The sequence below is a fragment of the Podarcis tiliguerta genome (genome assembly GCF_965153285.1).
Source record: "Podarcis tiliguerta genome assembly, chromosome: 17".
Taxonomy (NCBI): domain Eukaryota; kingdom Metazoa; phylum Chordata; class Lepidosauria; order Squamata; family Lacertidae; genus Podarcis; species Podarcis tiliguerta.
Genome location: NC_139550.1, coordinates 17,949,654 through 17,977,617, shown reverse-complemented (window position 1 = coordinate 17,977,617; position 27,964 = coordinate 17,949,654). Strand labels below are relative to the sequence as shown.

The 27,964-nt window shown below is 42.6% G+C and overlaps 2 long non-coding RNA genes across 2 annotated transcripts; one reads left to right on the top strand and one right to left on the bottom strand.

The window, feature by feature from the left end:
- Positions 1 to 15,805, top strand: LOC310667988. Its single transcript, XR_014506515.1, has 2 exons — positions 1 to 90; positions 15,359 to 15,805. It is a non-coding gene; the product is annotated as an uncharacterized lncRNA (long non-coding RNA).
- On the bottom strand, positions 12,777 to 27,165 carry LOC310668057. The gene is made up of 3 exons (XR_014506587.1): positions 26,929 to 27,165; positions 25,886 to 25,955; positions 12,777 to 14,190 (listed from the first exon to the last, which is right to left on the bottom strand). It is a non-coding gene; the product is annotated as an uncharacterized lncRNA (long non-coding RNA).
- Between the last annotated feature and the right edge of the window lie 799 nt (positions 27,166 to 27,964).

Genomic DNA, 27,964 nt, shown 5'->3' with positions numbered 1-27,964 from the left:
CAGGGGAGTGTATTTGTGTTTCCCAGATGATCACCCAGCTGGGCACTGGCCACACTCAGACCTGCTGAGCTTCAGCAAGGTAGATGCAAGGTCGGTTTTGCTCCATTATCATGCAAACAACTGGATCAATTGTATCCTTTTTATTGCTAAACATTGAATGAGTATGCGGCATGCAGCAAATCAGCAGGATTGCTCCTAACATGCAACCTTTCCCTTCCGGGGTAGGGAGAACCCCAAAGCTATGCAAACGGGCAAGTCAACTTTAGATTCTTAGCCTTAGCCTCAACAAACACTTCATAGCCAATCTATTATCTCCACTGAGTCTCCCTCTACTCACCCCCCACTTGTTTTAGCAGTATTTAAAGTTAATGAGCTTTTTCAATTTAAGCATCAGATAGTTAGCCTTTGGATAACATTTAGAGGAGCCTGGGTGTATGTAATTATGTTGGGTGAATTCTTAAGAGGCTCAGCGTCTATTTCATTCAAGAGGCACATTTTAAGTTGCAGGCACGTACTGGACGCCATTCCAGAATGAATGCAAATCACCCTTGTGAAAACAACATTGCCGGTAGGTCTGAGAGTTCAAGGAATGACTGCACTAACAAACACCTTTGAGAGTATGTCTAACTCCAGCTATTCAAGCTGGCAGGAAAGCTGATGTTGCCATTAAGTCTAAAGAGAGGGAAGGAAAAGCTGACAGGACAAACTTAAAGGACACCACCTAAGCAGGGCAAAACATGCCTGAATAGAATATTGAAAAAAGTCTCACTTGCTTTAGTTATAAAGCAAGGCAAAGATACTGAAACCAATTAGAGGATTAAAACGGAAAGATGTTCTGGTGGTGTGTTTTTTTACAAGAGTGCTGGATGAAGAATCAAAAGATCGGCTTTCAAACCCTTGGCTTTGCCACAAACTACTTGAGTGAGTCAAACTAGTGTCACTGTTTTCTCTGTGTGTCTCATATCCCCTTTGCAAAAGATGTTTTTTCGCTCTTCCACAGTGATGGTGTTAGCAGAGTTGCATTAATTCTTGGGCTATAAAGCAGGTTGACAAATAAACCCATAGTTCAAATCCAAACATTCTTGACCAGAAAAAAAGGAAAACTTGGGATGTGTGTCATATAGGGACCAGTATAACGAGAAGCCTTTCAGATGATCCTTCAAGTAATTGCGAGCGCATTATTAAGTACACAACATATCTATCAATCAGAATCATAGCCCTAGACTGCTATACCTTTGCTGAAGTGCTCCCTTTCCCTTCCAAAGCAGTCATTTCTGTTTAGAAAGTCATTACAAAATATGCTGCAACACTTCCTCTTATGAGTTAGCCTCTTCTCATATCCTGAATTTTCAGAAAACTAGCCATTGGAGCAGCCTTTCTCAACCTGTGGGTCCCCAGGTTGAACTACAACTCCCATCACCCCTAGCTAGCAAGGCCAGAGCTCAGGGATGATGGGAGTTGTAGTCCAACAACATCTGGGGACCCACAGGTTGAGAACCACTGTGACTGGAGCTATTGTGTGTTGGCTGGTGTGCTGCAGTGGCAGTGAATATGGTCTTTTCCAGTTGTTGTGGACCACATTCCTGACTACTAGCAATGCTGGCTTCACAGCTGGAGGTCACCACATTGGCTAGTCCTGTAGTAGGAACTTCACGTTACATTTAATCAATAAAGAAGGTGGTGGTAAAAATAGCTTTGGTTTGCTTTGTGTTGTTGTTTACAACATGGTCAGTTCTTATCTCTCCCAAGCTCCCATTGGGTAATGCTTATACAAATAAATAAGAAATAAATATGTTTATCAAGGTGCTGGATAGACAAGTTGAATGCAGAGAAAACAAAACATTTGAGAGATGTATAGAAGACTCTGAGTCCTTTGTGAATATTCGTAAAAGGTATATCCTATTATGGGACCAGCTTGGAGGGTTAAATGGAAAATGTTTGTGATCTTTTACAATGACTAGCATTTGGCATTTGGGAAGTCTCTGCTCCTGATTTCAGAGTTCAGAGGTTGGAAGATGCTCAGCACATTCTCAGTCATAGAACAATTTTGCAAGCCATGTCATAGTACAACATCATAACACAACAGCACAACCTTCGCAACAATTAACAGTGCACTTAATCACGCCACCACAAATTTCCAGTTTTCACAGGAAGCATATGATACCCAGAACAAAATGTTCCCGTTTCCATTCAAGAACATGACTTTCCTTGGAAAAAGAGGCAAATTATTATGCCATAGACCAAACAACAAGCGTGTTTTTCTTAGGAAGTAATACACTATTTTCTCAGGAACATAAAATAATTCCTGAGTCAGAGTGGGAGTTTTCCTCCTATGAAATGTGCCTTGGATTTGAAATGAAGCATTTTGTAAAAAAATAAAATAAAAAAATCTTATGGAAGCCACAAAAATGTTGAGCAAATGTTTTCCACGCATCTCCAACCAGCATTTACACCGAATTCCCCTTTTCACTTTAACGTTGCCCTACCGACCCCCATTTATATAACCCACACGTCTGCATGTTTTCATGCCGTGAGTAGCTGGAAATTTTATTTCCCCATCATTCCCCTAGTTTGCACAAGGCATGTTTTAGATAGCAACGAATGGAAGTGATTGTTCCTGTGACTGAACATTAGCATAAAGTAATTCAGTTATGCACTGTATTTGTACTGAGTTTATTAATATACATCGTTGCAATGGGATGCAGTGAGGCAGATCAACAGTTTAAGGCTGGTAAGATATATCCAGACCACCAAGTCTGTCTTCCCAGGCCAAAGGCTTTTACAGCAACCAAGTCATATAGCTGTACAACGAGATACTAGGGAAAGGTTTTTTTTCTGGGGGGAGCATCTTGGCGAGTTGGATTTGGCCCATGGTCCTTTCATTGTCAACACTTGATGCAGAAGGAGCACAAGATATTTAAAGGGGATAAGGGAAGTTTCAGCTAATAAAAACATTACAGATACTATTTGAGCAGCAACAGACTTCCATTCATAAATGAAGACTGACTTGCTTTTTTTTTTTTTTTTTAAAAAAGTGGGATTTGATTGCTTTTAGCGAGTTTCTTGGCTTCTGCAGAGCAGGAAGCAGAAATAAACAAGCTAAACTGTAAAGAGCCATTGGGAGGTGTGGGGTTTTTTGTGTGTTTTTTTTACTTTAAAAAAAAACTTGGAAAGGTGCTTTAAGAACTTACCTTTGTCATTGTTTTTTGGGCTTCCATCCCAATGACTTCAGCTTGAAAGAATTAAAATTAGTTCCTTATACATGCTCTGCAGGTGAGGGTGGTTTTTGTGTGTGTGTATGTGTGTATATGTGTTTTTTAAAAGAAAGATTTAATTTGCTGTTTGATTCGCCCCGGGATTTTCAGGTGTTGCACGAGGGAGTAAAGAACAGAAAGTACCTTCGTTCTTGGTTGTCAGCCATTGGATGGTGGCCATCGCATTATTAAACCAGCCAAGCATGCTGGGTCTCAACCACAGAATTTAATTTTCCCTACTGCAGGGACTAATCAACTACCACAGGGCTCTAAGTCCTGAGGAGACTGTTTTTATCTGTGTGCTTAAAAAGAATAAGGAAAAAAAAAACACGTTCAAAGACTAGAGTGAAGTTCATTTCATAGTTTTGTCTATCCTCAGGGTTACAGTGACAGAAATTTAATTCGATGAAAAACAGATAAGGTTGGAATTTATGCTTATGCTATGATATAAATTAAAGGAAGATGAAGGTTCCAGGTAGTTAACAGCCCTTCTGAAAGCAGCGTGGGGTTGACCCCATATTCTCCTCAGTCAAGCAACAAAAGGTGAGGTGTGCCTAATGCAATTACCCGCCTCACCTATGCTGCTGCTACTATCTATAAAACTGGGCAACGTTTTCTCCAAACAATAGTACATTTCTATAAAACCGCCCTCTCTGATAAAAGGCAAAATTGTACTTTTGTTGTTGTTGTTTAGTCGTTCAGTCGTGTCCGACTCTTCGTGACCCCATGGACCAGAGCACGCCAGGCACTTCTGTCTTCCACTGCCACCCGCAGTTTGGTCAGATTCATGTTTGTAGCTTCGAGAACACTGTCTAACCATCTCGTCCTCTGTCGTCCTCTTCTCCTTGTGCCCTCCATCTTTCCCAACATCAGGGTCTTTTCCAGTGAGTCTTCTCTTCTCATGAGGTGGCCAAAGTATTGGAGCCTCAGCTTCACGATCTGTCCTTCCAGTGAACACTCAGGGCTGATTTCCTTAAGAATGGATGAGTTTGATCTTCTTGCAGTCCATGGGACTCTCAAGAGTCTCCTCCAGCACCATAATTCAAAAGCGTCAATTCTTCGGCGATCAGCTGAAATTGTACTACCCTCTGGGTTATTGAACCCTTCTTCTTTGGTGATCACTCGTAGCCCAGTAAGATTGTCTTCCATAAACATGGTTTTAACAATGAGTCCGTAAGTGACTGTGGAGGCCAATTCTGGATCCACACGTCCTTCCACAGTGGGGACATAGATTTTCAGACGGGAGTTGATCACAATAAGGGTTTGCCAAGCATGCCTTCCTCTTAGCACATTTCGCCCTTGCGTCCTGAGTTTGAGTGTCTTCAAAGTCCATGACACCTTTGATAAAGGCTGTTCTCCCATTGGAGGGCTCGCAGGCCAGTGTTTCCCAATTATTGGTGTTTATACTACATTTCTTTAGATTTGCCTTGAGACAGTCTTGAAACCTCTTTTGTTGACCCACCAGCGTTACGCTTTCCATTTTTAAGTTAGGACTAGAGTAGTTGCTTTGGAAGATGATAACCAGGCATCCACACAACATGACCAGTCCAACGAAGTTGGTGCAGAAGAAACATTGCTTCGACACTGGTGATCTTTGCTTCTTCCAGTACACTGGTATTAGTTTGCCTGTCTTCCCAAGTGATGTGTAAAAATTTTGGGAGACACCATTGATGGCATCTTTCGAGGAGTTGTAGATGGCGTTTATATAAGTGGTCCATGTTTCCCAAGCATCCAGTAAAGTTGGTAGTACAATAGCATTGTAAACAAGCATTTTGGAACCCAACTCTCCACAAAGTGTGCATTGTTCACACAACGTCATGTTTTTAAACAGTGAAATGACTATTCGGAAAGGAGAGAAACCAAAGGGGTTCGTTCCTTTGCGGGCAACAATGAAGGTGGAATGAAGGCATGGACCACAGCCCCCTTGTGCTAAAATTATGGTTTTAATGAGGTTTTTAACTTGGGTGGGTGTTGGGGTTTTTTGGGGGGTGGGGTTGTTTCACATTGTTCTTAAGTGTTATATGTTAATTTGTATTTTGTATTAGCATTTTTTGTTTTATAAGGCTGATTAATATTCTACAGCCTTTTATATGTGCTGGTGGGAGCAAGAGGGCTAGTTGTTTTGTTGTTTCTGTTTTTAACTATTTACTTGTGGTCTTGCCTTGTATTTTTTTATTCTGTGAACCGCCCTGAGATCTTGTGATGAAGGGTGGTAAATAAGTCTAATAAATAAAATAATAAAAAAGCAAATTATAGCTTAGGTTTAAGTGAAGAATATAAGCCATCTAATGATCCTGGCTCCAAACTGGTCATTGCCAAATATTCTCCTTCAACAAACCTTCTGTTTTTTGCATTCTCCATCTTAGAGGCTCAAGTACAAAACCAAACCAAGCATATTTATTTGCAGAAAGGAATGGATTTGGGAGAGATGGGAGGGAGAGGGAGGAAGGGGGCAAAACAGAAAGGATACCATCGCTCAACACTAAAGGTAAAGGTACCCCTGCCCGTACGGGCCAGTCTTGACAGACTCTAGGGTTGTGCGCCCATCTCACTCAAGAGGCCGGGGGCCAGCGCTGTCCGGAGACACTTCCGGGTCACGTGGCCAGCGTGACATCACTGCTCTGGCGAGCCAGAGCCGCACACGGAAACGGTGTTTACCTTCCCGCTAGTAAGCGGTCCCTATTTATCTACTTGCACCCGGGGGTGCTTTCGAACTGCTAGGTTGGCAGGCGCTGGGACCGAACAGCGGGAGCGCACCCCGCCGCGGGGATTCGAACCGCCGACCTTTCGATCGGCAAGCCCTAGGCACTGAGGCTTTAGCCCACAGCGCCACCCACGTCCCTTCGCTCAACACTACTGCAGTATTAATCTACATTGTTTTTAATCATAGGAGCTGTTTCTTGGAGTTCTCCCAAGAAAGACTGAGCAGGGAGGGAGGCAGCCACAATGAAATAATGATACCTTAAAATGTACCAGTTCTGGTGATAAAGGCTGCACTACGGACATGTTAAATTTATCAAAAAAAGGTGGTTGCAGCCGTGGTTCACATGACTTTTTTAAAAAAAGAAAATCCTTTCAAAATGAATGTTGCACAGGCTTTATAGGAAACATCAGCTTGAAAAGAAAATTTGGAAATGGAAGAAAGCATCTAGCAAAGAAAACAATTATAAATATTCCTAATTGCCTGGAAATAATTTGTCATACGGAACTGCACCAAGACAGATTTATTTTTTGAAGAAAGACTTCAGAACCCCTGACGATGAAATGGCTGTTAAGAAACAGACCGATATGTATTTCCCTTGAAAGTTGAACTAAAGGATATGATTTTCATTTTTATCTTTGCCCCCCTTCCTCCCTCCCTCCCTGCTTCTTCCATTTTCTATTCTGCTGGGGGAGGAGGATGTGGAACAGGGAGGGAAATATAAAATATTCTGGAAGATTCAGTCATTGCTCCTCGGTATATTTTATGATTTCGGGAACCCATTCCAAGCTGTGCTGCAATTACATTTAAAACTGGAGAATAATGGCCCATTGACATGTATATGGTTTGAGAAATACGAGGCCTCATTTTCTCAGCTGGAATTTCCCTGCAATCTGCATTTGCATTGCATTAGGGGTGCTCTCCCCCCCCCCTTTTTAACAAGAGCATTGCATGCATTCAGACGTTTTTGACACTCTCTGGGTCAGAGGGAACATTTGAAAGCAATAGGCCCTTACGTCTCCTGAGAATCTCTTGCAGGCAGGCACAAAGCATTAATGGAAAACGAGGAAAACACTGAGAGGGTTTCTTTGCATTATCAAGCCATGCTTTATGACATACCTGCCTGCTCCCGACATTAATCTACAGGAGATAGATTGTCACGGTCATGCTCCCCTGCTCTATTCCTGCTGCATATACATTACCACAATTGAAATCTGCGCTCCTCTTTCCACAATGTCATGTGCAGTTTGACGTGACTGCACTAGGAATGGCAGGGGCACATGAACGAGCACTTTTTTTCCACGGCGCATACAATCTCCCTTGCGTTTACCAAGCAGCTGCGGGCTTCTTCTCTGTGGCTTTACAAGGGAGACATTATTCTTGGCTGCTTAGCTGAAGCCCTAAACTAGCTTGTCAAGGTTCAAAATTGCACGGCGTTGGCCAGGTATGTAAGCAACTCAGCACCTTTCCTGTTCCCAGCAGTGGCTTAAGACATAATGGGAAAGGAATGCAGAAGTATTTCACCTGTCGGGATGGCTAAATAAAAAGCTCTTTGTCATCTTCCAAGAATAGGTCAGTTGTAAATGGCAGTGGGCTGCAAGAATGTGAATGCTTGAGATGAATAGTAGGGCCTATAAAACTGCTGCAGGCCAGAGTCACAAATCAAGGGTGCAGTCTTAATATAATATAATAATAATTTATTATTTATACCCCGCCCATCTGGCTGGGTTTCCCCAGCCACTCTGGGCAGCTCCCAACCGAATGTTAAAAACACAATGCAGCATTAAACATTAAAAACTTCCTTAAACAGGGCTGCCTTCAAATGTCTTCTAAAAGTCAGATAGTTGTTTATTTCCTTGACATCTGATGGGAGGGTGTTCCACAGGGCAGGAGCCACTACCGAGAAGGCCCTCTGCCTGGTTCCCTGTAACTTCACGTCTTGCAGGGGCTGGACCTCAGTGTCCAGGCTGAACGATGGGGGTGGAGACACTCCTTTAGGTATACTGGGCCATGGCTGTTTAGGGCTTTAAAGGTCAGCAGCAACACTTTGAATTGTGCTTGGAAATATACTGGAAGCCAATGTAGATATCTCAGGACCGATGTTATATGGTCTCGGCGGCCGCTCCCAGTTACCAGTCTAGCTGCCACATTCTGGATTAATTGCAGTTTCCGAGTCACCTTCAAAGGCAGCCCCACATAGAGCACATTGCAGTAGTCCACACAGGAGATAACTAGAGCATGCACCACTCCGGCAAGACAGTCTGCAGGCAGGTAGGGTCTCAATCTGCGTACCAGATGGAGCTGGTAGACAGTTGCCCTGGACACCGAATTGACCTGCACCTCAATGGATAGCTGTGAGTCCAAAATGACTCCCAGGCTGCACATCTGGTCCTTCAGGGGCACAGTTACCCCATTCAGGACTAGGTAGTCCTCCACACCTGCCTGCCCCCTGTCTCCCAAGAACAGTACTTCTGTCTTGTCAGGATTCAACCTCAATCCATTAGCCGCCATCCATCCTCCATATCTACTAGGAAGTAAAATCCTAGTAGAGTGGCTGAGGCAACACAGCCAGATGGGTAGAGTATAAATAATAAAATTATTATTATTATTATTATTGAATGAGAGATTTTGAGCAAGGATATTTAGGGTTGGGATGATGAGCTGCATGGTGCATTTACGCGCCAACATTTATTTGATGAAAATAGGGACATCAAATACCATTATTATTATTATTACCCCACCCATCTGACCGGGTTTCCTCAGCCACTCTTGGCGGCTTCCAACATATATAAAAACATAATAAAACATGAAACATTAAAAAACTTCCCCATACATGGTAGCCTTCAGATATCTTCTAAAGGTTGCATAGTTACTTATCTGCTTGACTTGGGGGTGGGGGCATAACTCCATACACTCCGGCATTTCTCTGATGAAAATACGGACGTCCTAAGGAAAACTGGGGCATTCCAGGATCAAATCAGAAACCAGGAGGGCTTCTGTAAATCCGGGACTGTCCCTAGAAAATAGGGACACTTGGACGGCTTGCGTTTTTCATCCTCCATTTTCCACTTCTGTGATAGACATGTGCCCTATTTTGCAGAGGACAGTTCCCTGTTTGAGGAAGCCCTCTATTTGAAGGCTGTCCAGTCCATGTTCAGGTTAAGGTCATAAGAAGAGGGAACACCAGGGTCCTTGAAGTGGCCCATCAACAACAGACAGATAGAACTTTCTGCTTCTTGTCATGCTGTCATATTTACAGTTCATCTCGTTCATCATTATTTGTCTCCTTTTACCAAAAATGCAAAAAGTGTTTGGTTCATTCTTTGGCCGCAAAGATATCCCTGCCAATGTCCTAGCTTTGGGGTAGTAATGTTTTCTTAATTTCTTTTATGTTGTGTACTTTTCTCACATATTATATTCCTATCTTTTGCAGCAAATAGCAGTTTTCAATGCATTCCACACCTCCTGTCTCCTTTTAGAGCTTATCTGTTTTATTTTTATTTAAACGATGCATGTACCACTTCACTACAGTAGTCTCTAAGCTGTTTACAAAGTCTATACACAGTCAGTAGAATAAATGCCGTGCGGCTGTTGTTGGACTGTACCACTTCAGAATTCAGGCAGGAGGGGATCACGTATTTATCATAAATATCCACAGAAGACAGGGAAGAGCCCTTCTTAGACTGGCCTTCTCCCTTATTTCACCCCACCTATTTTACTATTTCATTTAAACAAAATGTATGCACCCTCAGTTCTTTCTCCACGATGCATCTTAAACAGGAAAGCTTGACCTTGTGTCTCTAGCTCCACAAATAATGACCAAATGCCAAGCAGCGATTAGATAGTTCAGAAGTGATTGGGCATAGGTGTATTAACTGCTGGAATTGCCATTCATCTGAAATGGCAGTGTTTACATACAGCACAGCTACCAGTTGGTAAGTGAATAATAAAGGAAACCCTGTGTTTAACATCAATTCGTTATTGATGCTAAATATTGAGCGTAGTATGCAAGGCATTGCAAATAGAGAAGAGAGGATTAAATGAGAGGGTATATAATGGGAAACATACAAGTTCATATGAATGCAGTTTGTCAAGACCCACCCTACAGCATCTTACTTGGCTGTCAGATCTGCACGTGGTTAGAACATTAGGCACACAAAATGAAGGATCACATAGAATGGATAATTGTACCTAAGGTATTTGCACTATGAGGCGTTTCTTCTGAGCAGAACAACACAGACCAACAATCCAGTTTCCACAGGTCTATATTCTCAGTGTCCCTTCAGACAGTATATCTATGTAGAAAAATTATATGCAGATCATAATGTGAGAGAGGTACAAATTTTCCTTCAATGAGTATCTGTCTACACATTCCATTATAATACAGTGGTACCTCAGGTTACAGACGTGTCAGGTTACAGACTCTGCTAACCCAGAAATAGTACTTTGGGTTAAGAACTTTGCTTCAGGATGAGAACAGAAATTGTGCTCCGGTGGCGTGGTGGCAGTGGGAGGCCCCATTAGCTAAAGTGGTACCTCAGGTTAAGAACAGTTTCAAGTTAAGAACGGACCCCCAGGATGAATTAAGTTCTTAACCCAAGGTACCACTAGCACCCGGTTCTCTTGCATGTAACCTTCTTAATCATTCTCATGGATATGATATTGTCTAGTGTCACAGTATTGTCAGAGTAACATCAGCACAGCGTTACTCCTGAACATACACTGTTAAAGGTGTAAGTCATTGATGTAAATTGCCACCATAGAAGCAAAGAATTGAGAGGGTACAGAAAGGTGAATATTTTCAGGGTCTTCTGAATTCTAGAGGGGTCTGCCACTGGCCCCATTCCTAGGGTCCCTGAAAGTGTGCCTGGGTCTGTAAGCTGCCCCCCATTTAAATTACACAGAATGTCCTTGACTTTGCACTACTCAAGGGAATTGCGGTAAATTTAAATGGCAGGTGGGTCCTAGCCGTGGTAGGTAAATAGCATGTCAGTCTATCATACATACCTGGAGCCAGCTCAGCCTTCAAGAAGCACAATTTTACTTACTGGGCAGTAAAACATTTACACCCAATTCTTAGCATTCCACAGTTACACTGCAAAAAAAGAGGAATCTTTAACTTGCTCTGATGAGTCAGCACTCGGAGGAGTAATATAATAAAAGCCTAAATATAGTTGACAAGGAAGATAATCTTTGCACCGTTCAGGTGCTCGTCACCTGGGTATCAAGTCATTAAGTGGTCTCTTTTGTACATCGCATGAATATTCAGTGAATTAATATCCATTTTTGAAGATCCTCAGCATATTCTCCCCCTTAAAGTTGTATGTCTTAACCATGATATAATCTGTATTTTTACCGAAACAGTGACTGCAGTAATTTTCTGAATTGTTAGTCTTAAACAAGACCTGTCAGAAACCTGTTATGTTTACAATGAATTTGTCAGGATTGCTCTAGCTAGAATTACTTTAGTGTGCAAAATGCCTGCCTTGTAAAAAAATATTTTTTTAAAAAAAATACAGCATTTTCAAGTCAAATGTGTAACGGGGGGAAATACAAATGTACCTGTCAAGTTAACATAACCAGAGCATAGTACTTCCCACCTTTCAAATTATTTGTTCCTCTTCTGTTTTCCTCTTCACATTCACGTGGATATGCACACAGAACTGGATGGCAAGCACAAGTTATCCCTATGGATATGCCTGTGGTTTCTTTCCAAGGCTGCCATAAGTCCAGGTTTTCCAGGACATATCTGGGATTTGTCCGTCGAAAATAACGTCCGGGCAGAATTTTCGAAAATCATGAAGATGTCCATATGGCAACTCATATCGGAAGGGTTGAACCTAATGCAGAGAAGCCAATGGGTGGCAGAATTCCCATGGAAAAGAGAGGAGGAAGGGCAATGGAAAGTGAGTGCACAAACCTGTAGCCCACTCCAAATCAATTAACCATGATTAAGAAATGGGCAGCAGAACTTAATTCAATCTATTTTGTGCATGTGGCACTTCACAAAATATTGGATTGCCTTGTTGGCTGGAAGTAGATTGCTTTTGGGGTTGAAGCAAGTTTCATTTGAAAAAAGCAATATAAGTTCAAGACCAATTTACAGATGTAGTATTAGCAACTATACTCCTCATTTCATTCAACAATGAATCGCACCAATAAGGGGGGGAAAGATCATTGTGAAATGTCATCTTAAAGTGCTCTTTATGGCAACAAACACACAATAGTTTTCACCCACAATCTCGGAATTAGCCTTTATCTTCTCTTCCAATTACTAATGCCACTACTGATTAAGTTTCCCCATTTTAATTGGGTACATTTCTAGCCTATGTTAGGGAGATTTAATTACATGACCTCTATTAATATATACATTTATCCCAGTAGGATTCTTATTGTGTGTGGTCTATGTGTAATTAGTATTATTGATTGTCTCATAGAGGCAGTTTTCCAAGGAAGGTTAAATTCATCAGTGCAACTCAATGGTGTCATGCAGAACTGGGAAATATATGGCAGGGTAGCGACCTTGAAGAAATGCCTGAAAGCTTAATTCTAATCACTGGTATTAAAATGGAAACACAAATCTGCTATGATGTAGAAACTTTTCTTGTATCTGTAAAAATAATTCGCTGACATAAATTTATCTTATCATTGGTTGAAATTAATACATTTTTATTATGTATATGTATTTGTGCCCTAACCAGAGATTTAACCCCCAGCCCGTGCAATATTCCCAATGCCTCTTGTTCCTGAGGATAATTCTCAGGAAGACTGAAGATTTGGAGGCTACAGGAAAAGAACCTGTATCCTTGAGTCACTCTCAATATTACAAAATGTGGGGAAACACTTACAAGGGCTTTGTGCTTCCTATTCCCATCCCATGCTTCCATTTCATCCTCAAAATAGAACTTTGGTGTCTATGCTTAAACTGGGCCAATTCATCCCCTGTGAATGTGGGGGCTTTCAGTGACATTTGAAGAGTGGCAAATTCTAAGAATCATCAGGGAGAGAGTAGTTGTCCCCTTAAATTTAAAGCGGATCAGGGTCTTTTCTATTTAAAACAAATGGGCATAAACAGACTCTGCCTCTCACCCCAGTCAATTTGTAACCTATGGGGCCACGCCGAAGGACAGGAAAAAAAACAGCACACTCAGTTCTTCCCTTTATTCGTTATCTGACCAGGGGATATGTGAACCACAAGCAGAAGAAAACCTGAGGGATTTGGTTCCTTCTCAGCAACACCAAATAGCAGGCCATTACAGTGGAACCTCGGTTCTTGAACCCAATCTGCTCCAGAAGACCGTTCAACTTCTGAAACATTCAAAAACCAAGGCACAAAGGGCTGTCAGCAAGTTCAATGGAGAAAAGTGAAAAATGTGCCTCAGAAGCTGTTCGATTATCGAGGCGCGTTCAAAAACGGAAGCAATTACTTCCAGGTTTTTGGCGTTCGAAAACCGAAACGTTTGGCTTTCGAGACTCTCGAAAACCGAGGTTCCACTGTATTAGGATATGCTGCCTCATTAGATACAGGTTAAGCTCAGGCCTACTGAATTTAAATAAAATTTAGGCCTTTGCCCACAGTCAGCTGCAAGGAAGTAGAAACATAGTGAATGGGAATAAGCTCCAAAAGGAATACATAACAAAGCCAACTCTTATTCTGTTGCTTTCAAAGCAGTATTTCCCATTCTGAAACTCCCAGTTGGGGATAGCAATAAACCAGGCATTTTCAATCATCTTCAGGTTAGATATTTGCCCACAAGTTGTGAGCCTCAGAGGGACTTTCTTGTTGTTATTTGGGTCTTATTAAAATAAAATGTGAATGAAATTGGTTTGGCCAGCCTTTTTGTGGCTAGGGAAGAGCCAAAAACAATTTTGTACTGGACAGCTCTTGGAATCCTTTTTTTAAAAAAACTCCCTTTCAGTGCAAAGACAGTGTGGAGATCCATTTCTCTCTTGCTTTGAGAAATATTGACAGTGTCCAAGAAAATTGAATTAACTCACCAGTGTTGAAATCCCTTGCTTGTTTTTAACAATATTTTTTTTAATCTTATCAGCACATGTAAATACAACAACTCCAAAATAAAACTTAAGCCTGGCTGGATTTCAGCCCCTCCTGCCCATCAGCTTTTCAGCCAGGAAGGAAAGTGCTTTGATGTTGTTCAGAGTGTGCAACTGCAGCATCTTCATCTGCAAGAAAGTCAAGGTGGAAGGGAAAACGTCTCGGCAGACTTGTGTTCCCTGCAAAAGAGACAAAAAGTAGTTTGCAATGGCTTGTGTTCAATCTTTGGGATGCAATTGCATTTTGAAGTTTGAGGCACTCAAAAGGTGGAGTTAAGTTCTGCATATTGCACAGTCAAGAAAGAGAAAATGTATTTGAGAGTTCTTTAAACACACACACACACGTTTTGGTTGTATCAGACATTAGTCCTACTTCAATTAATCCCATTGGGAGAAATTCAGCTAGCTAGTCCACACAAGGATGTCCGCTTAGGGCAATGAGTTTTCCCCCCACCACTTCTCCTTTTGTTGCTCCATGCCCACCCATTAGCTGGTTGAGACAACCCCTTGAATAGTTGATAGGAGGCTAAGATCAAGGTGCTGGTTGGGGGTGAACAAAGCTCTATACCCCTCAGGACCAGGATACCTGAAGGATTGTCTCTTCGCTGTGCTCTGTTGGTGAGGTCCTCCTGCAGATACCTTCTTTCAGAAGGTCCATTCTGCACAATGTAGCAACTGGGTATTCAGTGTTGTGGCGCCTTTGGAATTTAATTCCTTTGAATATTAGGCGGGCCCTATTCTGCCGCCTTCTGGACTCCTACTGAAGACCTTTCTCTTCCAGCAAGCCTTTTAAGCTGAGATCTTCCCCAGTCTGTATCTGTGACTGGAATTACTTGTTGTTAGCCACCCTGAGCTCCTTTGGGAGGGTTCAAATTTTATGTAACAACAGCAGCAGCTTCTTTCAGCATATCTGACCATTGCCAAGATGGCTGGGGCTGGTGGGAACTGGAATGTGTAAGAGTAAATCTCCTTTATGGCCTGGGTTAGAAGAAACATGGAGTGAAGGGGGTGCAGCCAGACAAAGTCAAACAACATCTAAAGGACACCATGTTAGGTATAGACATCCATATGGAGATCTGATATCTAGACTGTATATGGACCAAATTCCCCTAAAACAAACAAAGCATATATTTTTCACTATCCCTCAGAATTGGATCAAACTGTGTTAAAAATAATAATCTATTTGTTGGAACCCTCTGCAGATGTGGTAAAGGTCTTGGTACTGGTTCAAAATTTCTGACATATTTTCATCTGTATTGAATCTGTGGTTGCCTTGCTAATTAGTCTGGGTCGGATACAGTGAATACCGTATCTCACCAAATCCTTCCCCTATTTTCTCATTTACTAGGAACTGAGGAAGCAAAGCATTTCAATACTATTAATCATTGGAGTGAAAGAAGTTTGAAACAGAGAAGAAACAGTTTCTGGAAGACATAGACAAGACTGAATATCTGAAATGGTTGATATCAGTAGTGGGGCGTCTAACAATGAAAAGACTAAGAAAAAGAAGATAATCATATATATTTTCAGTACTGCAGGCCAGAAGCTCTCAGAGGGCCTAAGCAAATGTAAAATGTGTTATCTATGTGTGATATTGTGAAGGATCTGCTACAACTATTGATTACTTACTATTTTTTGTTCTGCTTTAATCAGTTTGGAAAGTCAACCATGTGGATAGGGGCGCTGAGTTTCAAGAATCAGTGTGAAGAAGCTGGGGAGGGATTTGCATTGTGTTCAGGTGTATTTTCATCGCTGTCAGGAGGAACCCAGAAGTAAATCACACAGAGCAGGTGAAGTTAATAATAATAATAATAATAATAATAATAATAATAATAATAATAATAATAATAATAATTTATTATTTATACCCCGCCCATCTGGCTGGGTTTCCCCAGCCACTCTGGGCGGCTTCCAAAAGAATATTAAAATACTGTGATACATCAAACATTAAAAGCTTCCCTAAACAGGGCTGCCTTCAGATGTCTTCTAAAAGTCTGGTAGTTAACTCTTTATTGGGGGGGGCAGGATCTGTACAGGGTATGAGCACAGCAACTCTTCTTTGGTAGGTCTTGCCTCTATGAGGCAGTTGCAAGACTTAGGGTCCTTGCCTTCCCACAACTGCCTAAGAGTGGATCTAGACACAGGAAAACCCCCACTAGAAATAAGTCTCAGAAATTAGATTGTTATAATAAAAGGGAAAAAAATCTCTATGAAAAACCTGTTTTAAAATTTCCTGCTCTCTGGCACCATCTGGTGTTGCATGTTTATAGCACATTCAAATCTTTATAATTGTAGCTGAGTCCTAAGTCCCCTCCTCTCCCAGGTTTCCAAGCAATCTGAGACTGTGCCTGCATGTCTGCCTTTGCTTTTAATCAATTTGACTTTGGGGGCAGGATGTTTGGATCTCAGGAAGCAGCCTGGTTCAGACCAGTGATGTAGGCATGCCTCAGAAATAAGCGTTACTGTGTATATGCTGTAAGAGATAACATAATGTGGTTGAAGCTATAGCCTTAGACTCAAACTGCCAAACTGAGGACAATAAGTCATGGGAGAGAAATTCAGATCAGTTCACCTTTTAATACACTCCCTCCTCTCCACAATTCCATACCCTCCAACATTTCTCTGATGAAAATAAGGACATCCTCATCCATTATGATAATAATAATTTTACTATTTATACCCAACCCATCTGACTGAGTTGTCCCAACCACTCTGGGCGGCTTCCAACATATTAAAAAAATATAATAAAACTATACAGGGCTGCCTTCAGATGTCTTCTAAAGGTTTCTAGTTACTTATCTCTTGGACTCGAGGGTCCATAACCTCCAACATTTTGCCAATGAAGGTAGGGACATCCTAACATACCGGCCCATATTTCTCTGATGAAAATAGGGACAGCCTAAGGAAAAGCAGGGCATTCTGGGATCATATAGAAAACTGGGAAAGACTCTGAAAATCTGGGACTGTTCCTAGAAAATAGTGAAAACTGGAGAGTCTGCAATTCACACATCTCAAAACCCTTCTCAGATATGTGAACTATCCTTCAAAATGCATACGTCTCGAAATTTTGTGGTGCAATTTTCCAGCCAAATAATGTTTAGAGAAATGTGTGTATCGGGGAATGGGTGCACAAAAATGCATATATTCATGAAAAAGACATACAAAATGCATTGTTGTTGTTTAGTCGTATAGTCGTGTCCGACTCTTAATGACCCCATGGACCAGAGCACGCCAGGCATTCCTGTCTTCCACTGCCTCCCACAGTTTGGTCAAACTCATGTTCGTAGCTTCGAGAACAGTGTCCAACCATCTCGTCCTCTGTCGTCCCCTTCTCCTTGTGCCCTCCATCTTTCCCAACATCAGGGTCTTTTCCAGTCTTCTCTTCTTATGAGGTGGCCAAAGTACTGGAGTCTCAGCTTCAGGATCTGTCCTTCCAATGAGCACTCAGGGCTGATTTCCTTCAGAATGGATAGGTTTGATCTTCTTGGAGTCCATGGGACTCTCAAGAGTCTCCTCTAGCACCATAATTCAAAAGCATCAATTCTTCGGCAATCAGCCTTCTTTATGGTCCAAAATGCATTACAGTAGTGAAAATAGCATACAGAAATGCATTAGGATATGGGGAATCAATTGCAAAAATGTATTATATTTGGGGAAAACTGCAATATTAGGGGATATTCACATTAAAAATTTCATGGGGGCTTAAAAAAAAAAAAAGATGCCGAAATGTGGAGAACGGAACTTAAGCTTGGTAACAGAGAAACATAACATTGACCACTTTTTAACAGTAAAAAAAATCCCAAACCCCTTTCTGCATTTTGGGAGCAGTTGGCACAGTACAATGTGGAAACTGAACAAGGGCCTGCCACTTATTGTCACGTACTTCTTTTAAATGTACAGTCTTAAATTTAAATGCTGGAGTCCTTTGAGAACATCTAAACGAGAGGACTCTTTGGGAATCCACATTACCTTGAAGCTCTTATTTATGTTCCAGCAAAGAGTTATGTAACCTTACTGATTTCGGCTGCCACTTTCATTAATGCACTAATCTGAAAGGCCATTATTTATTTCCTTTTGGCTTCTTCCCAGTTGAAACTATGACTCTAGTTCTATATATCTTCGCTAACAGGAAATTCTGGCTTTAGGATTTATACATCCTGTTTGCATTCCTTTACTTTGTCCATATCTCTTCTGTTTGCTTATAGAATATACCTTGTTTCTCGCCGCTGCCTCCCCCCCTCCAATCATTCTATAAAATGTGATGAACAAACACCAGGTGTTGATGGAATTCCATGGACTGTGGAAGGACAAAAGTAAATTCTTAATGATGTAAAAGTAACACAAAGCATTTTTGCAGGAAACATGACGTGCAACGCTAGCAAGGCCCATTGTACAAAATGTACAGAATTAAAGCCACATTTTCCTTTGGTTAGGAGCCAAGAAGAAATGTTCAGTACTGTAAAAACTTTAATATTGCCTTCCATTGTCTCAATAAATATGAAGTCAGACCCTGTTAGAGAAGGAGAGTTGCTCTCTTTCGTCTAATATTTCTGAATAACTCATAGTTGGAGGCTTATCTGGACTATAAAAAGCAAGAAAAGAGTTCAGAAGATTTATATATACTGATATCTACTTTCACATTTTCCCCCCAGAAAAGAGTAAGATGGGCTAAATCTCATGGAAGTAGCTATTTCTGGACACAAACAGGAAATATTAAATACTGTATTTTTCGCCCTATAGGATGCACTTTTCCCCTCCAAAATGAAGGGGAAATGTGTGTGCGTCCTATGTGGCAAATGCAGGCTTTCGCTGAAGCCTGGAGAGCGAGCGGGGTCAGTGCGCACCGACCCCTCTTGCTCTCCAGGCTTCAGGAAGCTATCCGCAATGAATGTATTTCGAACGAATGTATGTAAATGAAAATATCAAATGCTGTGGAACAGTGCTCATGTAATAATGTAGTCATTATTATAAGATGGGTTTATGAAGCAATTCTATATCCTCCCACCATGCTGACGAAGAATTCTACGAAACAGTAGTCAATATCCGGAATCACTGTTCAGTGTTGGACATCATATTTGCTGAATACACAAAGCTTCACAGCTTGTCTTTCGTCGTATAAAGTTTGGTACCTCACTTCATTTAAAGATTTTCAGAGACTTTGAGACTAAAGATTTCATTTTGAACTTGTTATGGTTTGAAGGAATTCTATAAAGATTGTCTATTGTGTATGTATATGGTCATCGTGTTGCCTAGACATTGTTGACACTTCTTTCAGTGGCCTGCCCTGTTCTTGCAGACCCTCGAAGTAAGCAATCAAAGCATGTTACAACTAAAGGTCATATACTGTCAAGTCTGGGAGTTCCCCTCTCCCTTCCAGCCTCCCCTTCCGGTGGCTCACCAATAAGAATTAATGAGCATTGGGCAGATTTATAGTCCTTTTATTACAGCATTCTGTTACAAGCACAAAAAGGCAACCCTCTGCAAGGATATCAGTTGCCTACTCTGACTCCTCCCCAATTCCACAGCAAGAAGCATGCCAATGGAAAGTTCTTTCCCCCTTCCCACCTATCCTTTGTTCTCTGACATGCTTAGACCTCCGAGTTCAGGGGAAGGGAGGGGATCCTCCCCACTCTCGATTGATGTATCGCCCAGCTGCTCCCTCCCTTCTGGTTGCTTAGCTACTATCTCATAGCTGGGTAGTTCCTCTCTCAACTGTGCAGCTTCTGTGTCCGCCTGTCTCTCTGCTTCTGGAAACACTGGAAGCAGGGGGGCGCAAATATTCTGTTAGGACCTGATCTTCCTGCGATTGCATTCCCCAATCTTCCGATCCAGCCCATCCCCTGACATATATGATCCCTTCAACCCACCCAAGGCAAAGCAGTATTATCTCCTGTAACCTGCACCATTGATCAGAGTCAGGGCAGATACTGCATTGCACATGAATGACAAGGATGCAAGACTCCATGCAGTGAAATCCCCCTCCAACTACAGAGTCCCAAGTCATGGAGCAATGCTGTCCGATGCTATTTCCAGAGCCCATTGCATGACGCTGACATAGCTCTGCATGGTGACAAAAAGAAGCACGGTCCCTTAGAAATCTTCAAAAGGTGTGGGTTGTTCAAATGATGAAATACCTATGCTGCAGTGTGTTTGGAAGATATTGGTTGTATACCAAACAGCTCAGGGTAGAACCTCAATACACAGAAATACAAGGGAGAAAGTCCAGTTGAACACAATCAGGACATTAGTGTGGAATAAGGCACATTGAAGGAAAGATCAAACAGAGGCTTCCTTTGCCCAGACACCAACCTTTTAGCAAGAGACCCTTTAAAACAAAAAAGAACTGGGGGGGGGGGATTAAAAGGTTCTCCATAAGGAACATGATATATTTACAGTAGGATGTGAATGTTTGAGGCCATAAGGTTGTAATAGGGCCAAGCGGGGGAGACCACTTCTCCCTCGTCACTGCTATAATATTTCAAACGGTGGATTATAATTTTTGGATGATGTTCAAAATGTACAAAATTCAAAGACTGATGACATAAGTCCTCTTCATCTACAGTTTCACTTAATAGGCCCTGGCTGCATTACCTCTCTCTTTTATAACTATATTATTTGCCTTCTTATTACTGTGCTTGGTAGTCAGTTCATTTGTAGAAAACCTATCCCATTAGCAGTTTCATGACTTTATTACCAAGGTATTGTACTTTGCTGAGGTTTTAAATTTTATATATGAAAAAATATATTGGAACACTCATTGTTTGAAGCTTTTAATCAACCTCATTCATGTGCACGGGGGGGACGACACCCTTGCAAAGTGCTCAGTGTTCCGAATGCTTCCTTGAGTGCCGTGAAATAAAAGACTAGCATTTAAAGGCACATGGTCGCATTTGCAGACATTGTGCAGGTTAACCCTTTTGCATGGTGGTTCGTAGACTCCATCACTCAGCCAAAAACCCTTGCCCATGAAAGAATATTAAAAGAAAGATATTAGCATATGGAATCCCCCTCCCGTTATCACAAGTGATTCAAGAGCTACTCCTGCTTGTAATTGGCTAAGAACAGCTTGGGTTCGGGGTAGCGTTAAGGACAACCTGAAGCCTTATATCCCAGCTCAATCACTAAGAGCATCCAGAGAAGGTCTGTTACTTGTCCCCCCATATTACAGAAGCCCAGCCACTGAATAGCTCAGTTGATTAGAGCATGGTGTTGATGCTGCCAAGGTTGCAGGTTCAATCCCCATATGCACTGAGAGTGCTCCAGTTGGAGAACAGCTGTTACCAAAGGTGTCATGGGCTATGAAGACGCTCGAACTCAGCATGAAAGGGAGAAACGTGCAAAGAGGAAGGCACACTTGGCAAACCCTCACCATGATCAGCTCCCACCCGGAAACCCATGTCCTCACTGTGGAAGGACGTGTGGATCCAGAATTGGCCTCCACAGTCACTTACGGATTCACTGTTAAAACTTTATGGAAGACAATCTTACTTGGCTACGAGTGATCACCAAAGAAGAAGAAGCAGCATTGCAGGGGATCAGACTAGATGATCCCCAGGGTCTCTTCAGTTCTACAATTCCATGGCTCAATGATTCTATAACTAGCCTCAACCAGAAGCCAGACCTTTAGAGTTTCCAGTGCCATCTTGCGGAGCACTCTTCCCACAGAGATTTGGCAGGCATGATCGCTTGTGACTTTGTGTCAACTCTTGAAGACATTTTTTATGCCGACAGGCCTTTGCAGTTGTTTGGTACTTCTATGAGTGGCCAGTCATTTTCATGATTGTTTTGTACATTTTTTTTATTTATACCCCACCCTCCCCGGCCAAGACCGGGTGCAGGGCAACTAACATCAAATATCAAATACATTAAAGCACAATCAAACAATTGATTAAAATACAGCTTAAAAATTAGAATCAGGATAAAATTAAATGACTGCCCACAAATTAAAACCATAGGGGTTGGGAACCTCAAGTATCCATCAGGGCCAGCTATCCATGTTGGTCCCACATGAGCCAATAAAAGGACCAAAGAGGTAACTTACAGGGTCCCATAGAGGCGGGGGGGGGGGTCAAACAGGGCCCAGACTGAAGGCCAGGCGGAACAGCCAGTGTGGTGTTTTGGTTAAGAGTGGTAGTCTCGTAATTTGGTGAACCGGGTTTGCTTCCCCACTCCTCCACATGCAGCTGCTGGGTGGCCTTGGGCTAATCACACTTCTCTGAAGTCTCTCAGCCTCACTCACCTCACAGAGTGTTTGTTCTGGGGGAGCAAGAGAAAGGAGATTGTTAGCCGCTTTGAGAACTCCTTAGGGTAGTGATAAAGCGGGATATCAAATCCAAATTCTTCTTCTTCTTCTTGCAGGCCCTGCAGAAGAATGTCAAGTCCTGCAGGGCCCTGGTCTCTTGTAATAAAGCATTCCACCAGGCATAGCAAATGTCATTTTAATACCTCAATTTTCATGGAAGGCATCATGTTGCAAACTAACAGAATGCTGAACAGGCAACTTAAAGAAGGGCCTTGTTTTATTTGGCCAACAAAATGAAAGCTGGAAGTCCCCAAGAAGTGATGGGCATGAAGCATAGGAAATACAATGGCCGCTTGCAGTGATAGATTCCCTACTAATATTCATTATGCATTCCTATCAGTATGGATCCTTATCTAACCAAAATGGCAGCACCCATGCACACAGGAGAAGCATTAGCAGGTTCGGGAGAAACTGGAAGTTTGCAGAAGCGCACACACACACACACACACACACACACAGAGAGAAAATCATTAAAATCAAAATTCAGGTGGGGAAATAGCTCAGTGAGGACTGGGCACCCCATATGGTCATAGGAGCTGATTGTTCAGAAGTGGGTGTGAAAAGGGGGCAAAGAGTAGAATGGAATGTCCTAGGAGGCTAGCTGCAATGCTGAACATGAGTCTTCTGTACTGCAACATTCTGCTGCAGGTACTACTTGTCTAGTACAATTGCTATAATTACACATATATACCTGCCCTTTTCCTTCGCCTCCCTCCCCCCACTCCACCGGCCGCGTGAGTGCCATTGAGCCGAGCGTAAGGGAGAATGGAGAATCTCTCTGGCTCCTAACATGAGTGGCACATCTTGTTTCTGCCTCTGAAAGGAATGCAAATTCTTGGCATTGCTGGTGCCTGCCTTCTTTCTTATCAGGAGGTGGTATGCTACGATGGCTGAACTGGTGACATGGCACGGTGAAGACGGAGACTTGAGTTGGGGAGAGGCTCTTTTCCCAGGCCCTGGGCTAAGGGAGGTGGAAGTTCCCAAAGAGCAGTTGGGTTGGGGGGGGCTGGGGGGGACGATGGGGGCACATTAAGAAGCAGATGCTCTCCGTCTCCTGAGCAAAGCTGCTATAATCAGCATACAACATTCTGCTAGACAATCCACAGCTCTGCTGGAGGAGTGGGGGGCGGAGGGGAGCCTTTTAGTTCAGTGCATAAATGTAAGAGGATTGTCAGACTGGGTTTGCAGTAGTCTATCAGTCTAAAAATATCCTCCAAGTTTAAAGCAAAGCATTGTTTAGGCCTTAATGAAGGCAACAGAATTTTAACAACAGAAGTTCTGTTCATCCGTTCCACACACCCCTCCCAGCCGCCACCTCCCCCTCTCGTGCTCTCCCAACCACCACATTCAGTTCCTCTACCCCCGCACCTGCTTCCAGTTTTGGCTTCTTGGCAATGATGCTTAGAGAGACATCAGCTGGCAGCTTCGAACGGCTAAAAGCTCCCCTGCAATGCAGCGTCGCAAGCGCCAGCTTTTAATTCACTGGCACATGCCAGCTTAACCCAAGGACTTTCTCCCTATATCTTAGCATCACTCAGGTTCGCCTTCTGAAACGGCAGCAAATGATTCAAGCGGTGGCTTATCTTAAGACCTGGCCATATCTGTTCACCGGTGGCGGTGGCAGTACGGCTGCTGCTGCCGCCGCTGCTGTTGCCTCATCCCGATGACATTACAGGGTACATAAAACCAGAATGCCGTTTCTTCTTGATTGCTATTGGATGGCAAAGGGGTTCACTCTTTCGCTCAGCAGATGGTGGGATAAGTGATGCTTTCTGCATTCAAGGCACTTCTTTTCTATCTCGGCTCTTTGGGAGCTGGGCAGCACTCACAATGCTAAAGGGGAATACTTAGGGAACAGATTTGTTGTTGTGCTCAGAAGCATTCAAGCGGGGTTTTCAGACATGCTATGTAGTTGTTCTTAAAATGGAATTTTCACATTGGGAGCTCTTTCAAACATCAGGTGTGAGGTCACAGTGCTGGTGTACTATGCACCCTAGGCTAATAATAATAATAATAATAATAATAATAATTTATTTATACCCTGCCCATCTGGCTGGGTTTCTCCAACCACTCTGGGCGGCTTCCAGCAAAATATTAAAATACAATAATTCATCAAATATTAAACGCTGCCTTAAACAGGGCTGCCTTCAGATGCCTTCTAAAAGTCAGATATTTGTTTATTTCTTTGACCTGACAGGAGGGTGTTCCACAGGGCAGGCACCACTACCGAGAAGGCCCTCTGCCTGGTTCCCTGTAACTTCACTTCTCGCAGTGAGGGAACCACCAGAAGGCCCTCAGAGCTGGATCTGAGCAGAACGATGGGGGTGGAGATGCTCCTTCAGGTATACTGGGCCGAGGCCGTTTAGGGCTTTAAAGGCCAGCACCAACACTTTGAATTGTGCCCAGAAATGTACTGTGATAACCAGAGCATGCACCATTCTGGCAAACTCTACACTTTGCACATTCTCAAAGGAATGTTCTTAGAGGAATTCTCAGAGGAAGCATACTTTCTGCTTGCCCCATATCCCCCAGGGGAGCTGAGGCACAGCTCAGATTAAGATGGAGAGGAGGGAGGCGAGGTCCAGGCAGCAGGAATCGGACTCAGAAAACAGCAGCTCCATGGTGTGTCCGCTGCTCTGTTTTCCAGAAACAGTTTGAAAACAAGTAATGGGAGGCTAAAAGGGGCCAGTTTACCTGGAAGGAAAAGTGGGAGGTGTTGGTGAGGCTCGAATCTCCAAAGTCCACACTCCCACAGGCTGGGATTCCTCCGGTTCAGCCTCTGAATCAGATTCCCAGGCCATCACAGAATGCCTTGCCACACAATGCTTCATGAATTTGGGCTGCCAGCTAGAGCTTTAAAATGGAGCCCATCCAAGCAATCGAGACTGTGGCATTCATCACCAGTATGTACTGCAAGTGTGCGCCTTCCATACTGCTCTCCTCTCGTACATTAAGGTAATTCTTCGGGGATCTTTCAGTGGACACACGATGAAGTGCAAATGGTGCCACAAACGAATAAATGGGTGGCAGCAGGCTGTAGGTTCACAAGACAGAGGAAAAGCTATTTGCATCTCCCTCTCAGGCACTGGAGTTTATATCCATGGTGTTACACACCAGTGGGCATGCATCCTGCCCTCCTGCGTTGTTAATGGTCTACCATCTGGGGAGCTGATTTAGATTGCAATTTTCACAAGCTCCACGAGGAGAGCAGCTCCATAAATCTCAAGACTTTGACCCAGCCTACAGATACTGGCTCGGAGTAAAAGATTCAGGACTCTGAGCATGGCTGAGAGCATTCAGACATTTTAGGAATGCAGAAAGTTTGTAAAAACAAAATGAACACGGGCCTGAAATCTGCCTACATTTCAGAATAGCAGGCGGCTTGCTGAGCACAATTCCAGCTATTTCAGTGCACTGAGCAGCCAATGCATGCCATCATTCCTATACAACCACATTTCATCTCTTATTCTGCAGCCTCTCTCGTCATGCTAGTCGAATAAAACCAGTGCAAGGATGACATCATCAGGCTTCGCAGCCAATCCCCACCCTCATCAAACAAACACAGATCCTTACCTATTTTGCTTATGCATCTCTCCTGCAGCTCTTTCGGTGGAATATGTGTTAGTGTTAATTGTTTTGTTATCTGTAAGGGGGAAAATATATTAAAATCTGGCAGAAGAAGATTCCCACCCTCATCTCAGACCAATCTGCACGCACAGAGACCAAAAACAACAAAGGAAGCCGTGCCTTTCTTTTGTAACCCACCTTCTTTAAAAGTTTGTGTGGTATTAAAATGTGTAAGAGGCAGAAATCTGACAACTACAACATTTTGAAATTTACAAGGCTAGCTCAGCTTGTCAGTTGCTTGCTGACAGGCACTTTGTTGGGTTTTGTTTTTTGAGTCACTGGACTCCTGTCAGACAAAAAGCCCATTATTCTTTTCAGTGTGTGTTAATTATACCTGCATTTATTCATTTATTTTAGTGAGAGCTTTCCTTTTAGTGATAGACACCACGTCCCTATTTTCATTGAGGAAAAGTTGGAGGGTATGATACAGATGAGCAGGGAATGGAAACACTCTGGGATCAAATCAGAAACTAGGACGCCATCTGTAAATCCAGGACTGTCCCTGGAAAATAGGGATGCTAGGAGGGTCTGCTACATGCTATTTGAGAAATATATAGGTGGAATAGTCATGGCGAAAACTATGCACCATCTATCACCAAGAGACAGCTCATATATAACCAGATTGCAGAACCCATTTCCCATGTTGTTGGTTCTCCCCTAGAGATAAATCCTGGGTGATGTTTTACTGTTTTATTTTTTGCATAATTTCAGATGATGGTATGCTCTCTTTTTTGAAAAAAGTAAATGAACGGATAGGCAGCCCTTAATTATGCTCTTGAGCTAACCCAGAAAAAAATATATATAAATTAGACCCATTTGCCATTTGTATTATCTGGAAAGTCAGGATGGTATGGCAAGCCCTTAGTCCTATATCATTCAGCTGTAAGAGAGAGCAGATCAGCCCGAGACAATGCAGTCTTTCTGAGTAACATATTGATTTCCCAAAGTGCTTTGGAGAAAGAGGGAATCCATAATAACTTAGCACTTACCGCACGCAGCATTTTACATCTCCAAGGCACGGCACAAATAGATGGCATTTAAAGATATAAAAATGAGCAGAGCTGCTCTCAGTATATAAATGTGTGCTTAAAGCGAGCTTGCATTGCTATATAGCCTTGCGTAGAGAAGTCGGGAGGTTATTGAGGAAGGACGGTAATGAATGTCGGGGTTTTCAAACATGCAGGAAACAAGTGCAGTTCACAATATCCACACAAATCAGAAGTTACACAGCCATTGTTCTGGAAACCAAACAGCAGTAAACCTCTTTAACCTGTAGTAAAGCATAGCAAAAGAAAGAAAAAGAATCTGTAAAACCGTGATGTAGGACCATGCACTAGGCTTTGGCCAAAATCCTATTAGACTTTATATATTTCAGATTCCAAGCATTCCACCATGGTGTCAGACAGTATATATATTTTAATTTCCTTCCATAAAACCTGGTACAAGAGTAAAGGCAGAGTTTCCCCTGATTCAGTGAACTATCTCTGAACTCCCCCTGCAAGGCAGGGTATTTCTGTAGACTCTCATTCTCACACCTCCTTGGGAGAGCAGCTCTTTCTTAGAAGGGAGAAGAAAGGCAGAATGTTGCTGTGCTCTTTGTCAGCCCAGAGAAAACCATATGGCTTGTGCTGCGTACACTGTCTTCAACACCTATCCCAAAGGATCCACATTTCTCCCTGCAGTGGAGCCTTGGGTATTTCTTGGAGGAAATGTGCACTCATAAACACATCCTTGATTGGACAGCAACATCTGCATGGGCTGCCCGTTTGCTTCCAGGCACAATTCAAAGTGTTGGTGATCGCCTTTAAAGTCTTTGGGGCCAATGGTATCTAACACCAAGTAGACTTGTTAAGATGTATAAGACTGAATCAGATAAGTGTTGGAGGTGCAATGAGACTGAGGGTATATCATATGTGGCGGACCTGTAAAATGGTAAAAGAGTATTGGGATATAATTCATAATGAATTGAAAAAAAAGTACTTTTCAAAAAAACAACAACCAGAATCCGTTTTGTTGGGGATAATC